A 13,470-nucleotide genomic window follows, 5' to 3' on the forward strand; every position below is an offset into this window, starting at 1 on the left:
TACGCCAGTACTGAGTTGAGAGAGCTTAGCCTCCAGTTTGGCTATATGGTTGCATCTCTCACATGTGTTGGAATTTGTTGGGAGGAGGAGAGGGTTGTCTGTGTACATGAGGCAGTTGTAACATTGCCTCAAGATTCCCAGATTCACCAGCTGGACCAGAGAGGAGATTGACAACTGACCTTTGGACATGCTAGAATAGTATTGGGAATTCCTTTATAATTGAAAAAAGGGCCAATGGGAAACAAAGTACTCAAGGGGAGTTTGTGAGGGTGTAGTGCTTTTAATTTTTTAGTGCTGACTTATATAATTGCTTTAGTGAGCAAGTGCCAGGCTTTAGAGTGGGAATAGGGTGTTTATTATGAGAACTAGATCAGTTCTAAGGGAAAAAGTGAAGAGCAGACTTTGTGGAGCCGAGAATGGTTTAAACACAATTAAGCTATGCGCAAAATCGTGCAAAGCCGCACTAAAGCGGGTGTTATACAGGGGGACTTGAAAGAGCTAGAAATCGGCCCAAAACAGCCAATAGACTACCAGATTCTTGTGCTGGGAACACTCCTCCAGGGATAGATATGCTGCTCCAAGCTCCCCACTGCCACTGGTGAACAAAGAAGCCTCTCTTTATCCAAGAAAGGAAATGGGCAACACAGGAACTTTCCAAAAGTCCAGAATACAGCAAAGCCTGTATTTGGACTACTCTAGGTCAGGAAAGACAGGAAACAAGGGAATTTTTTTTTTCTTTTTTGCAACAAACAGCAGGAAAATGCAATAAATATGTAACACAGGCTAGCACACTTGAGTGTGTAGCCTCAACAGGTAAATGCAACAAACAAGACAAACTTTAAAAGTGCAGGTGCAAAAACAACTTGAAACAGTTTAAAACAGTTCAAGAAGCAGAAATACTTGCAGTTTAGCTAGATCGGACAGTCGTCCAGGTAGTAGCAGGAAAACAAACACTTTTATCAGGTTAGCAGTCACTCGTTTAGCCTCTCAGCTGCTAGCACCACTCTGCAGGACCACAAGGAGCTTGGCTGAGTAGTAACAAGCGCAAAAACCGCCAAAGTGGGTTTTATACAGGGGGACTTGGAAGAGCTAGAAATTGGCCCAAAACGGCCAATAGACTACCAGATTCTTGTGCTGGGAACACTCCTCTAGGAATAGCTAGGCTGCTCCAAGCTCCCCACTGCCACTGGTGAACAAAGAAGCCTCCCTTTATCCAAGAAAGGAAATGGGCAACACAGGAACTTTCCAAAAGTCCAGAATACAGCAAAGCCTGTATTTGGACTACTCTAGGTCAGGAAAGATGGGAAACAAGGATCATTTTTTTTTCTTTCTTTTTTGCAACAAACAGCAGGAAAGTGCAATAAATATGTAACACAGGCTAGCGCACTTGAGTGTGTAGCCTCAACAGGTAAATGCAACAAACAGGGCAAACTATCCAGAGAGATACAGAGCTAAGTATATTTTTCTGGCACTTCAGAGTTGTGTACTGTTAATTGTTGCTTGACTAATTTTATGTCATTGCTGGCTGACTTCAGAGTTGTGCACTGTTATTTTTGCTTCACTATATAGTTTTTCAGATCTCTGCTGAAGGTGTTGGTTTTCCCCACCTCCCCATATTTCTCTGTGTCTTAAGTTGGTATAACTGGTTTTACATCCTGTGTGTTATCTGACTATCTCAAGGATTACTTGCATAAAATTAGACCCTCTTAGTAACAGCCTGCATATCATTGCTGGAGCCTTCCTGTGTCCTGACAGAGTGCTCTTCAAACTATCTGGAGTTATACAGAGCTAAGTATATTTTTCTGGCACTTCAGAGTTGTGTACTGTTAATTGTTGCTTGACTAATTTTATATAATTGCTGGCTGACTTCAGAGTTGTGCACTGTTATTTTTCCTTCACTGTATAGTTTTTCAGATCTCTGCTGAAGGTGTTGGTTTTCCACACCTCCCCCTATTTCTCTGTGTCTTACTTTGGTATAACTGGTTTACATCCTGTGTGTTATTTGACTATCTCAAGGATAAGTTTTTCAGATCTCTGCTGAAGGTGTTATTTTTCCCCTACCTATTCCTGTTTTGTCGTTTAAATTTAGAGGCTTTTGCAGTTGCCCGACCCCACTGTAGATTTGATCTAGGACACTTCCCACAGTCCCATCTCTTTACCTCATTCTACCTAATAGACTCCTTCTGCACTTGTTTTTAGTCATTTTTAATTTGATTGCATTTTTTAAACTGTTTGGTCTAACATTAATACATACTCAAGTGTGCTAGCTTGCACTGCATTTGAATTGTATTTACTGCTGTTTTAGCTACTTTTCTGCATATAAAAAAAATCTAAGCCTGTTTCCCACATTTCCTGTAACTAGTGTAGTCCAGATTCAGATTTGCTGTATCCAGGACTGTATGTAAGCTTCTGAGCACCCCAAGCTTTCTGTGTTGGAGGGAAGCCTTCTAGCTTATCAGTGGGAGTGGTGAGCACTAGGTAACCTATCTACCACATAATGAGTGGTTCTGGCCCAGAAATTGTAGTTATTGGCCGTTTGGGTAGTTTTTCCATCTCTCTCAACTTTCTGATTTAAAAGCCCGCATTTTCACTTGTTTGCTCATTTTCCTGTAACTAGTTTAGTCTCGATACAGATTCTTAGTTTTAGCATTTGAATTTGCTTATTCGTGATCAGCACTTGTTCAGAACAACAAGTAAGCACTAAATAACCTACTAATTACTATAGCACTCAACCTTCCTCATTACCTAGAGGAAAACAGTTTTGGTACTTACTTTCTTCACTTGCTTAGAGAAAAACAGCTCTTGTACTCACTTTCCTCACTTATCTAGAGGAAAATAGTTTTTTATTCAGGCATGTCGAAGGGTCTACTCCCAGTGTTTTCTCCTGTCTATCTGATGAATCTAGGCATCTTGGGGCAATGTAGAAATTGCCTCATGTACACAGACAACCCTCTCCTCTGAGAGGTGCACTTATCTAGCCAAACTGGAGGTAAAGCTCTCTCCAACCAAGACTGAACTTGACAGTCAAGAGAAGAAGGTAAACACTTGCACCACACCACACTCATTACATAGTCTCACTAAATCTAGACCACTAAAATCCACACATACAAACACAAAAACATTCACGGAGGCTCTCAATAATAATCTGCTCAAGCAACAGAGACCTCCAAAGCAGAAATGCAGGCAACATCCACCCCCCAACACAACCCAAATGACACATAGCCCGCAGACTCAGTGTGCCACTCAACCACAGCCAATAAGGCAAAACAACATACCCAACACACTAGTCATAGGTGACTCTAAAGTCCGGCACACTGATGTTCCACTCACCAGGCTAAACAAGGAGAAGTCAAAAAGCAAGAGTGCTGGCAGCGTGGAGAGATAAGAAACTAACTTGTCACAATTAAAAGATTAATATTTTATTCCAACCGACAATACACAGGAAACCACATAAACGCTTTGTATTCCACCTTGCGTTTTCGTCACACATTCATTGGACTTCATCAAATGCCATGTCTAAATTCTTTAATTGTATATATACTGCCTTTAAAAACATTGAACCAATGAAATTCCTTCATTTTATCCAAATGGACAAATAAACATGCATTTAGGCTCATGAGTATTAACCATATACTCTTCAGTTTCCACTCATAAATTTTATCATTGTTAAAATACATCAATTAAACTCTTTATTAAATATAAATCATCTGAAAATCAAACACGAGTGAAACCACCATGAAAAAATACTGCTGTATAAAAGTCCAACTAATTTATTAAAACAAATGCAAAATAAAAATAAAAATATGGCCATGGTTTGCCAGGCTTAGGTATTCAGGGTATATAACTTAAAAGGGTACAGTACCTCACTATATCGTATATATGTGGCTAAAATCATTAAGCATTATTGGAAGAGCTGAATATAGAAGTTTCATGGGCCAATTCTAAGGGGCCTATTACCTGAGGATATATTAATGTACTTTCATTTTATATAGTGGCAAGCCATTAGGCTCATGGATGCATTTTTATTCTATTGTACTACAACATTACAAATCACAGGATTCCTATATATGTGTATACACTAGTTTAAACTGTTTTCTACAATGACACAATGTGGTACATGTATCTACAACTATCTAAACCTTGTCGATTGGATATCATAATACTGTTGTATTTATCTCATCAACGACTGGATATGGTTGATTTTTATAACCCTATCATATCTGGATGAATTGGGATATCTTTACTATCTAAGAATAACTTTATGCAATGTATGGTTTGACTACACAATTGTGTTGATATCATACTACTATCATTGTGGTTTACGTATAATATGTTGATTTATTCCACCTTGATATCACTTCATTAGCATATAAAATCTAATCCATAGGACATTATGTAGTTATACTATCATAATATATTGAAGCGGTACTACAAACACTTTTAGTATAACATCCCATGTTAGATCACATTCAATATACCTTATTTTGAGGCATTGGGCATGCTATGGAATTATTCATAACAAGATAAGATTACCACGTCCTTATGTACTATAAAACTTTGTTATATCCATATCTGGTTTTCACACAACCTATGGACTAGGTCTGTATAGTTTTGTGTTTTTCTGATTATTACAGTAATATTGATGTCTCAATAGTGTTTAGATATTATTACAAATAAGAATCAGTGTCACATCTATGTATATTTAGTTTGGGCCGATTTTTCTTCTGGTCCTGCCACATTGTTATTTTCAGATATTGGGCATGTATACGGAAGTTCTCATAACTAGATAAAATCACCTTTTACTTATGTATTAAGAATAACTTGTTATATCCAGATTTGAAAGAAATAGCAATCTGAATGTTTTTGTTCTCAAAAGTTATGTGGTCATTTCATAATCACAGCAACACTGGGGTCTCAATAGTTGTTGGATACAATTATTTATAGGAACCAGTGTTATTCCAATGTGCATTTAGTGTGGGTCTGCTCTCTTTCTGGTTCTGCCTCATTGTTATTCACAGACTAATATTCTAATTTGGTATACCTGCGCTTGGTATCAGTGAATTTACCTGTTTATTATCTGCTTCTTAATAAAGAAAAAGCATCATAGGTTGCTGATTCCTTGGACAGCCTGATCAGTTTATTTTTTGCCCAGTATACCTATTGCAATCATTTTTGGTTTTAGAGATACCATAAATAATTATGGATTTGGAAAAAATTCTTCAAGGATTATGTGCCGGTCGGGATGACATAGGTGTCTTTGGGATAGATCACATCTCAGGCAATAATCAAAATGATTCTATTATTAATCCATCAAATGGATGTGATGTGGCTTTTCAAAATTTAAGTAAGGGGTTAAAAAACCTCAGAGCCAACATCTGGTATCTCAGATTATTCTGTGCGTACATCAAAAAGGATATGGTCCCTAGGGGTCTGAGAATATGCCTACAGCCGTTGGTTAGTAGATCTGAAGAGAGACTAACCACAAAATGGAATATGGCATTACAACAAGCATCCATGATGTTTCTAAAAATACTTGCCTCTTACTATGAAAGAATGATTGATATAAATTTATCAGAAGTCAAATCAATCTGTGAGGAATGTAAAAAATATGAATCACTATCTATACATGGAGGGTCAGTGACCAGGCTGTCTAAAGAACTGGCAAACTATGAGAAACAAACAAGGGATAGGAAAATTAAAAAGTTTAACAGGGATATCACTGATTACCAAAGGGAGCGCCCTTTTGAATCACATAGATCTGTCAGATTTATGGATACTAGCCAGGGGATGGTAAGGGGCAGAAATAGGAAGAGACCTAGGTCCATCCTTAAAACTAATGAAAACTTTTCTGCTAGCACATCGGGGGAGGAATCCTCCTACACTGATAGTGAAAGTGTCCAGCTGCAGGAGTCACCTATGCACAAAATGTCCAACTCGGCACACCCTTTAGAAGTGGAAAAGGGCGGCAGGGTGGCCGCAAACATAAACATGGGAAGCAGAATAGACTCTGTGGAGGGATTGATACAAACATTACTGAGATAATTGACCATGAATACAAAAATGTGTTGAATTTGTCTAATGTTAAATTGACTAATAATCAAGAAAAGCTACTCAATAAAGGTCTTGGATTTGTACCAGGCATTTTTGTAATGAATATAATATTGTGTCTGATGTTATGAGTTTTTGCCGTAATCTTAATCTAAAGATATTCTTTTCAGATCAAAATTCACAAACTTCTCAAAGATCTAATGATTTTAGATTCCGCAAATCTCAATTCCAACCCCCAATGAACAAACATGTGTCCATTTTCCAACAATCAGTCCTCAGGGATTTACATTTCCCACATATTGAAACACAAGTCATGGGTCAGAATATTTCCTCATCTGAAAAAATGGCTTTGGAAGAACTGAGAAATAATCACAATATTGCTATATTACCAGCAGATAAAGGAGGGGTGGTTGTGGTTATGAACATGAGTTATTATCTAAATGAAGGTTTGGAACATCTATCAGATACTAAATGTTATATGCATATGTCCATTGATCCTACCCCCAATTTCAAAAAAGAAATCAATATATTTCTAAATCTGGCGGAGGAAGAAGGAATCATTACTCAAAATATGGTCAAACAAATTCTATATCTGCTTCCTAAAATACACAAATCTATTTCAAAACCTCCTGGAAGACCTATTGTGTCAGGTATTGGCTCCCTTACAGAACTATTATCTATGTTCCTGACAGAACATCTTAAACCACTACTGACAGTAGTCAGGGCTAGACTACAGGACACCACCCAATTTCTTCAAATCATACAAGATACACAACTTGAACCATAATGGCTTATGTGCACATTGGATGTGAAGTCACAATATACCAGCATACCCCTTTGGGTGGGCCTACAGGCACTACAGTATTGGCTAGAACATTCCAGGTTATATCCACCAGGTCTTAATACTTTGCTTATTTGCATGGCTGAACATGTGCTTAACAAGAATGTTTTCTACTTTCAAGGGGAGTGCTATTGGCAACTTCAGGGTACTGCTATGGGGGCATCTTTTGCCCCCATATATGCAGATTTATTTATGGCATACTTTGAAGAATGCCTGATATATAACCCACTTCACAACATATATATGGTTGAAATTGACATCTGGCACAGATACCTCGATGATTGTTGGATGGTGTGACGTGCAGACGCCACATATTTGCAGGAGTTCATGGAATATCTGAATGGTAACATTTGGGGTATAATATTTACAATAACATACAATTCTAACACCATTGATTTTCTGGATGTTACGGTTTACAGGAATGACGACCACACCTTGAGTACCAAGACGTACAGGAAATATCCACAATACAACACTTTGCTCCATGCATCCAGCATGCATCCACGCCACACCATCTGCATTATACCGAAATCTCAATTTTTGAGGATCAAACGTATTAGTTCATCGAAGACGGACTTTGAGGAAGTTAAATTGGATCTCCAAAACAGATTTTTGGAAAGGGGATATAATAAATCTGATATATTATCAGCTAGCACTTGGTCTGATAATCAAGATAGAAATATGTTACTAGAGTATAAGAAACGTCAAACCACAGGAGTCGAGTCCCCATTGAGGTTTGTTACTACATACGGCAGAAATCCCAATGTAATCAGAAACATCTTGGATTCCAACTGGAATATATTATTAGCAAACGAACAATTAAGAAACCTTTTGGGCCCCAAATGCCAGTTCTCCTGCAGATGGGACAAAACATTAGGAGCCCTGTTCTCACATTACAAGCACAAAGAAAGTGGGGGCGCCATTTACAAACAGATGACTATGACTGGAGACCAACTTTTGGGTACCTTTCCATGTAGCCACTGTGGTTCCTGTAACCAAGTAAGTAAATTAAAACAATTTACTAGTGCTAATACGAGTAGAGTCTATGATCTTAGAGTCTTTGGTAATTGCAGTAGCAGTTGGGTCATATATTTAGCAACGTGTCAATGCTCAGCATTTTATGTTGGGCAGACATCATGATCACTCAGAGTCAGGATGTGTAAACACAAAAGTGACATCAGAAATAAAAAAGAGGCTAATGCTCTGTATAGACACATGTTGAAACATAATAATGCCAGATTTATGTTCATGATCATAGACAAAATTACTGGAGACAGGAGCAATCAACAGGGTTGGCATAGCATTTTGAACCACAAAGAAAAATATTGGATAATTCACCTTGGGGCATTATTTTCCCCTGGCCTTAATGACCATTTATAATTGAGTGGATAATTGGGATTAACAGATCATCTGAATCATAGTATAGGTGTCTAGATTGGCAAAAATATATATAGGGCTATATATTTGTAGGCCGCTGTTGTTACAAGATGTTGTTGGATTGCTATTTGAGTTATCCATAAAATAGTTTAATATGTGCAGTTATATGTCATTATACTTTCTATATAATTTTGTGTTTTTGATAACACAATTGCCAGTATATGTGGTGAATTACCTTTATAGCATTAGTAAAGCATATGAGTTAATTTCAATAACATTTGTGTGTTCAGTTTATGCACCATTTTTATATTTAACATGGCCATTAATTGTAAACGTATAGTTTTTCATTACAGATATTGATAGGGTATACTATTATTTGTTATTGAATTAGGTATTCCAAATGAATATAACACATATTTACATGTTATTGGGGACCTTGTGGTTTGCTCACAGCATGTCATCAGCTCAGGATACAGTTGACAGTATTTTCAAAAAAAATTTTTTGATAATCTTCTAAGTATATTATTCAGATTATTTGTCATTTTTGTTAAAATATATATTTTTATGAATTTTTATTGTTTCAAATACTCTTCTATTTCAATATGGTGATAAAATTATTAGTTATACATCATTATATAAACAGCATTGTAAAACCAGCTTTAGTGTTGGACTATACCATGTTCCCATTGGTTGGTGGTATCTATAAATATTTATGAGATTTTGTGCATAGTGAATGCTTTTTTTCACTGATGAAGGCTGGATAGCCGAAACCGGCTTGAATTGATAATAGTGTATTTCGTGGCATTATATGCCTTCCTAAATATTTATTGTGAATAAAGTATCTTTATGCTGCATATGCTGGCCTCTGATATTTAGTCATTCTAAAGGGATCCAGTATCTGTATGCCTGGGACGACATGGTCAACAGACCACGATGCTTTGCCAGAGATGGCCTGCACCTGTCACCCCTGGGATTCTGGATATTGGCCAAGGTTCTTGACTCCCCTATAGTGCCTTTTTTAGGCAAGGTTCAAATGACAAATTCACCACCATAACAGGAACAGGCAAGCAAAAAATGAGGGTGATGCTAATCAATGCTAGAAGTCTAAATCTCAAAATGCACTCACTTGAGGCACTCCTTAAAATGGAGAACTTCGATATCTGTGCAGTGACTGAGACCTGGTTCAAGGCTCCAGAGAACACCTCTGCACTACCAGGCTATAATTCATACCACACTTTTCGGCCATGTAACCTGGACCGGAACACCAAAGGCGGAGGTGTGTCCATATTCATTAAGGATATCCACACCTCCAGGCTAGTTGCTCAGCATAATGCAGCCAAGGTTATTCAAGTGCAACTAACTCTGGGCAAAACTGCAATCCAAATTGTAGCTTGCTAGAGATCCCCAACCATGCCCCAGGATTCCCACTCCTCTTTTCTTGATGTACTGGAAAATATTAGGGTTCAACCAAACACCCTAATAATGGGCAATTTCAACTACCCCACCATTAACTGGGAAAACTACTCATGTACCAACTCCTTTGCTCAACGCTTTCTGGAATTCATAAACTCCAATGCCCTGGATCAACTTATCCACACCTCTACCAGGGGCAACAATATCCTAGATCTAGTCATTACCAACATGAGTGACCGGTGTTCCACACCTGAAGTCAATGCCTCATTGGTCCAATCCGGCCATAAGCTATTTACCCTAGATATCCACATCCTGCCCCCATCCCCATTAAGGAAACCACAGTAAAAGATTTCTCCAAAGCCAACTTCATGCTTCTTAAGACAGATGTGGTGAACTTCACAACACCCATGCAGATGGACAATACAGTTACGACTAATGAATCCTACACAAATGCACTTTATAAGCACTTACACAAGTACATGGATCATGCTATCCCAAAGAGAACCAAGACACTATCCTCCAAAAAAAGAAAGCCAATCTGGTGATCCCCTGCCATAAACAAACTGTACAAAAGAAGGAAGAAACTGTTGCAAAAGAGAGTAAAATCCCATGAGTGGAGGAGTTCCCTGGTCAGCCTCAGTAAAAAGTTGCTATCTCTGATAAAAGCTAGTTATGAAAACAAAATCACCACTGATTCTAAAGACAACCACAAAGCATTCTATAGCTTTGTCAAGAATCTCAATGGCAACACTCAGATCTTCTCTGAGTTACAGCACAATGGCACTAAATATACAGACCCAACTGATATTGCCAACATCCTGGCAGATAGGTTCAGTGCTAACTTTATCCCCCTCTCACCCCCTAAAGAGCCCATCTCTATAGAGGAAGAATGCAAAGTTCCTGTAGTCACGGCTGCACAGGTAAAAACCACACTCTCCAAAGCCAAGAACACAGTATCCATGGGACCAGACAACATCCAAGGCTGCGTTCTACACGAACTACAGAATGAAATGGCACCCCACCTAAGTACCATGTTCAATCATAGCCTCACCTCAGGCTTTGTGCCCACTGAATGGTGCACAGCGACGATTATCACACTCCACAAGGGGAAAGCCACCATGGACCCCAGGAACTACCTCCCCATTAGCCTGACGAGCCTGGTCTGCAAGGCCATGGAATGTATCATCATGGAACTTATAAACAAAGACATTGGTAATCTCCAAACTCTGGACTCCATGAAGTTTGGGTTTGTAAAAGGCAGATCATGTCTCCTAAACCTGATAGACTTCTTTGAAGCAGTCACCACAGCCGTAGATGAGGATAAGGTGGTTCACACAGCCTATCTAGATCTTGCCAAGGCTTTTGACACCAACCCCCACTCTGGAATTATAGATAAACTCACTAAACTAGGTATAAATCCCTATGTCACAAGATGGGTTGCCAACTGGCTCACTGACAGAACCCACACTGTGAAAGTAGCAGACTCCAAATATAACTTCAGACCAGTGACAAGTGGAGTACCACAGTGTTCAGTCCTCGGTCCTCTCCTGTTTGGTATCTACTTCTCTGAAGTACAAGCTAACACAGAAGGTCTTTGGCTAATGAAATTCGCAGATGACTGCAAACTAGGAGCCATAATTGAAACTCCTAACAATGTGGACATCTTACAAAAGGGCCTCACTGAGACAGATGCCTGGTGTCAAAGCCATGGCCTCAAGCTCAATGGCAAAAAGTGCATTGTCATCCCCTTTGGTAAAAACTCTGTACCCATGAACTACAACATAGGCGATAGTATACTTAACACTGAAAGTGTGATGAGACCTTGGGACACGGGTGGACAGTAGCCTCTCCTTTGATAATCACATCGCCACAGTGGTCACGAAATCCTTCTACATGGCACACCTCATCACAAAAGGTTTCTCATCCAGAAAAAAAGAAGTCATTGTTCCCCTCTACTCATCACTCATTAGACCCATTATAGAGTACAATGCCCCTTTTGGTATGTACCTTACAAGACATGTACAACAACTGGAAAGGTCACAGAAATACCTCACAAAGAGGATTACCAGCCTCAAACAGATGCCCTACGCAGACCGTCTCAAAAAACACCAGCTTTACTCCGTCGCATATTGCCTACTCAGAGGTGATCTCTGCCTAACATACAAAGGTATGTCAAACCCAGAGCTGTTGGATATGCTCCACTTAAAGAAGTCCCAATCCCTCTGAGCTAGACCCTCTAGGGACCTAAGCCTTGTCACCACAATAAACAGAACATGCCGGAGGGATAGATTCCTGTCCCAGAGACTTCCCATACTCTGGAATAAACTACCTATCTATATCAAACAAAGCTCCTCATTAGTACTCTTCAAGAAAAATCTTGATGATTGGATGGGAAATAGGAAATTCACCCCAGAGATCACTTCTGTGGCTCTGCTTGACATTGGCACAGGAAAATAATTTTCTCGGGTGGCAACAGCCAGGGAACCTTTTTGGCTGGGCTTGTATAGGCCCTAGAGCCGATAGCCTAGTACCTACCTATGAACCTATGAAATAACAATCTGGTTATGTGGTGTGCCGTTACTGAGGCAGTTCAGGCCCAATGAGGTGAGGGCGACTATAGCAATATTTTGATGATGCCAACTGCAGTATTTTTCTAGTTATGAGACTCATGAGGAAGAATATTTCTTAAGTGGTGGTATTTAGGCTGTCTCAAAAATACACCTTGTGTTTTTAAAAGCAACATGGTTTATAGTCTTATGGTTTACTCAGTATTTTTTTTCATAGTGGTATACGTCACCTGATCTAGGTTCTGACTTGTTTAATTGTGCTAGGCAATCATTATAACTATAAAAGATGATGCAGGATTACACATCTCAACCTCGAGCATGTAGTAGTAAGACGGAATAACAACTTCTCTGATACAGTATAAGCTGGATGCTAATGATGAGCATTGGATGTTATTTAGTACATATAATGACATAGGAATTCCAATACGACTGAAAGCTAGGGTAGTTGCTTCTCATCGTCGGTAGGTTTGGCACAAAGATCCTACTCATGCAAGACAACTAGAAAAAATTCATGATGGAATACAAATGTCTCTCATGGTGGAAGGGCTAGAAAGGGCTTGGTTCTACATCCAGACCTACATTCTCATCCATCTCTTCAAAGTGTTGTCACCATTGCAAGCCTGCACCTATAAGGTCGACAAATTCTGCATCCCTTGACCAAATAGTGTGCACACCCCCCAACTGGTTCACACATACTGGACCTGGTACTCACCAATATGGGAGAACACCCCTCCCCCAATGCAGTGTCACATCCTCACTGGTGAGCTCAGACTACAAGTTGTCTCCTTCAAAATAAAAATCAATTTGTTAACCCTAGCAAACCCTGTAACAGTAAAGAACTATTCTAAAGCAAACTACATCATACTAAGCAATAGTTTGTCAACATTCAGTGCCCCTCCCTACCTCAAGTTCACATCAACCGATGCAGAATTGTTAACAGAGACCCTGTACAACTATGCAAATGGCTGTATAGAGGCTGCTTACCTACTAGACATATGCCAAAACAAACTCTAAAAACAAACCCTACTGGCGGAATCCTAACCTATAACAAAAGGAAAAAAGTCATGGCTAAGATCAGGATGAGCAACATCCATAAGGATATGAGCTCTATAATTAAACTAAACAGGAAACTATGACGACTAATTAAGTCCAACAAGGGCAATTACAAGATCAAGATAGCTTCATAGACTACAGATCACCACTAGGCATTCTATAGCTGCTATA

This window comes from Protopterus annectens, chromosome 5.part0, assembly GCF_019279795.1.
Source record: "Protopterus annectens isolate FY-2018-M chromosome 5.part0, PAN1.0, whole genome shotgun sequence".
NCBI lineage: Eukaryota > Metazoa > Chordata > Ceratodontiformes > Protopteridae > Protopterus > Protopterus annectens.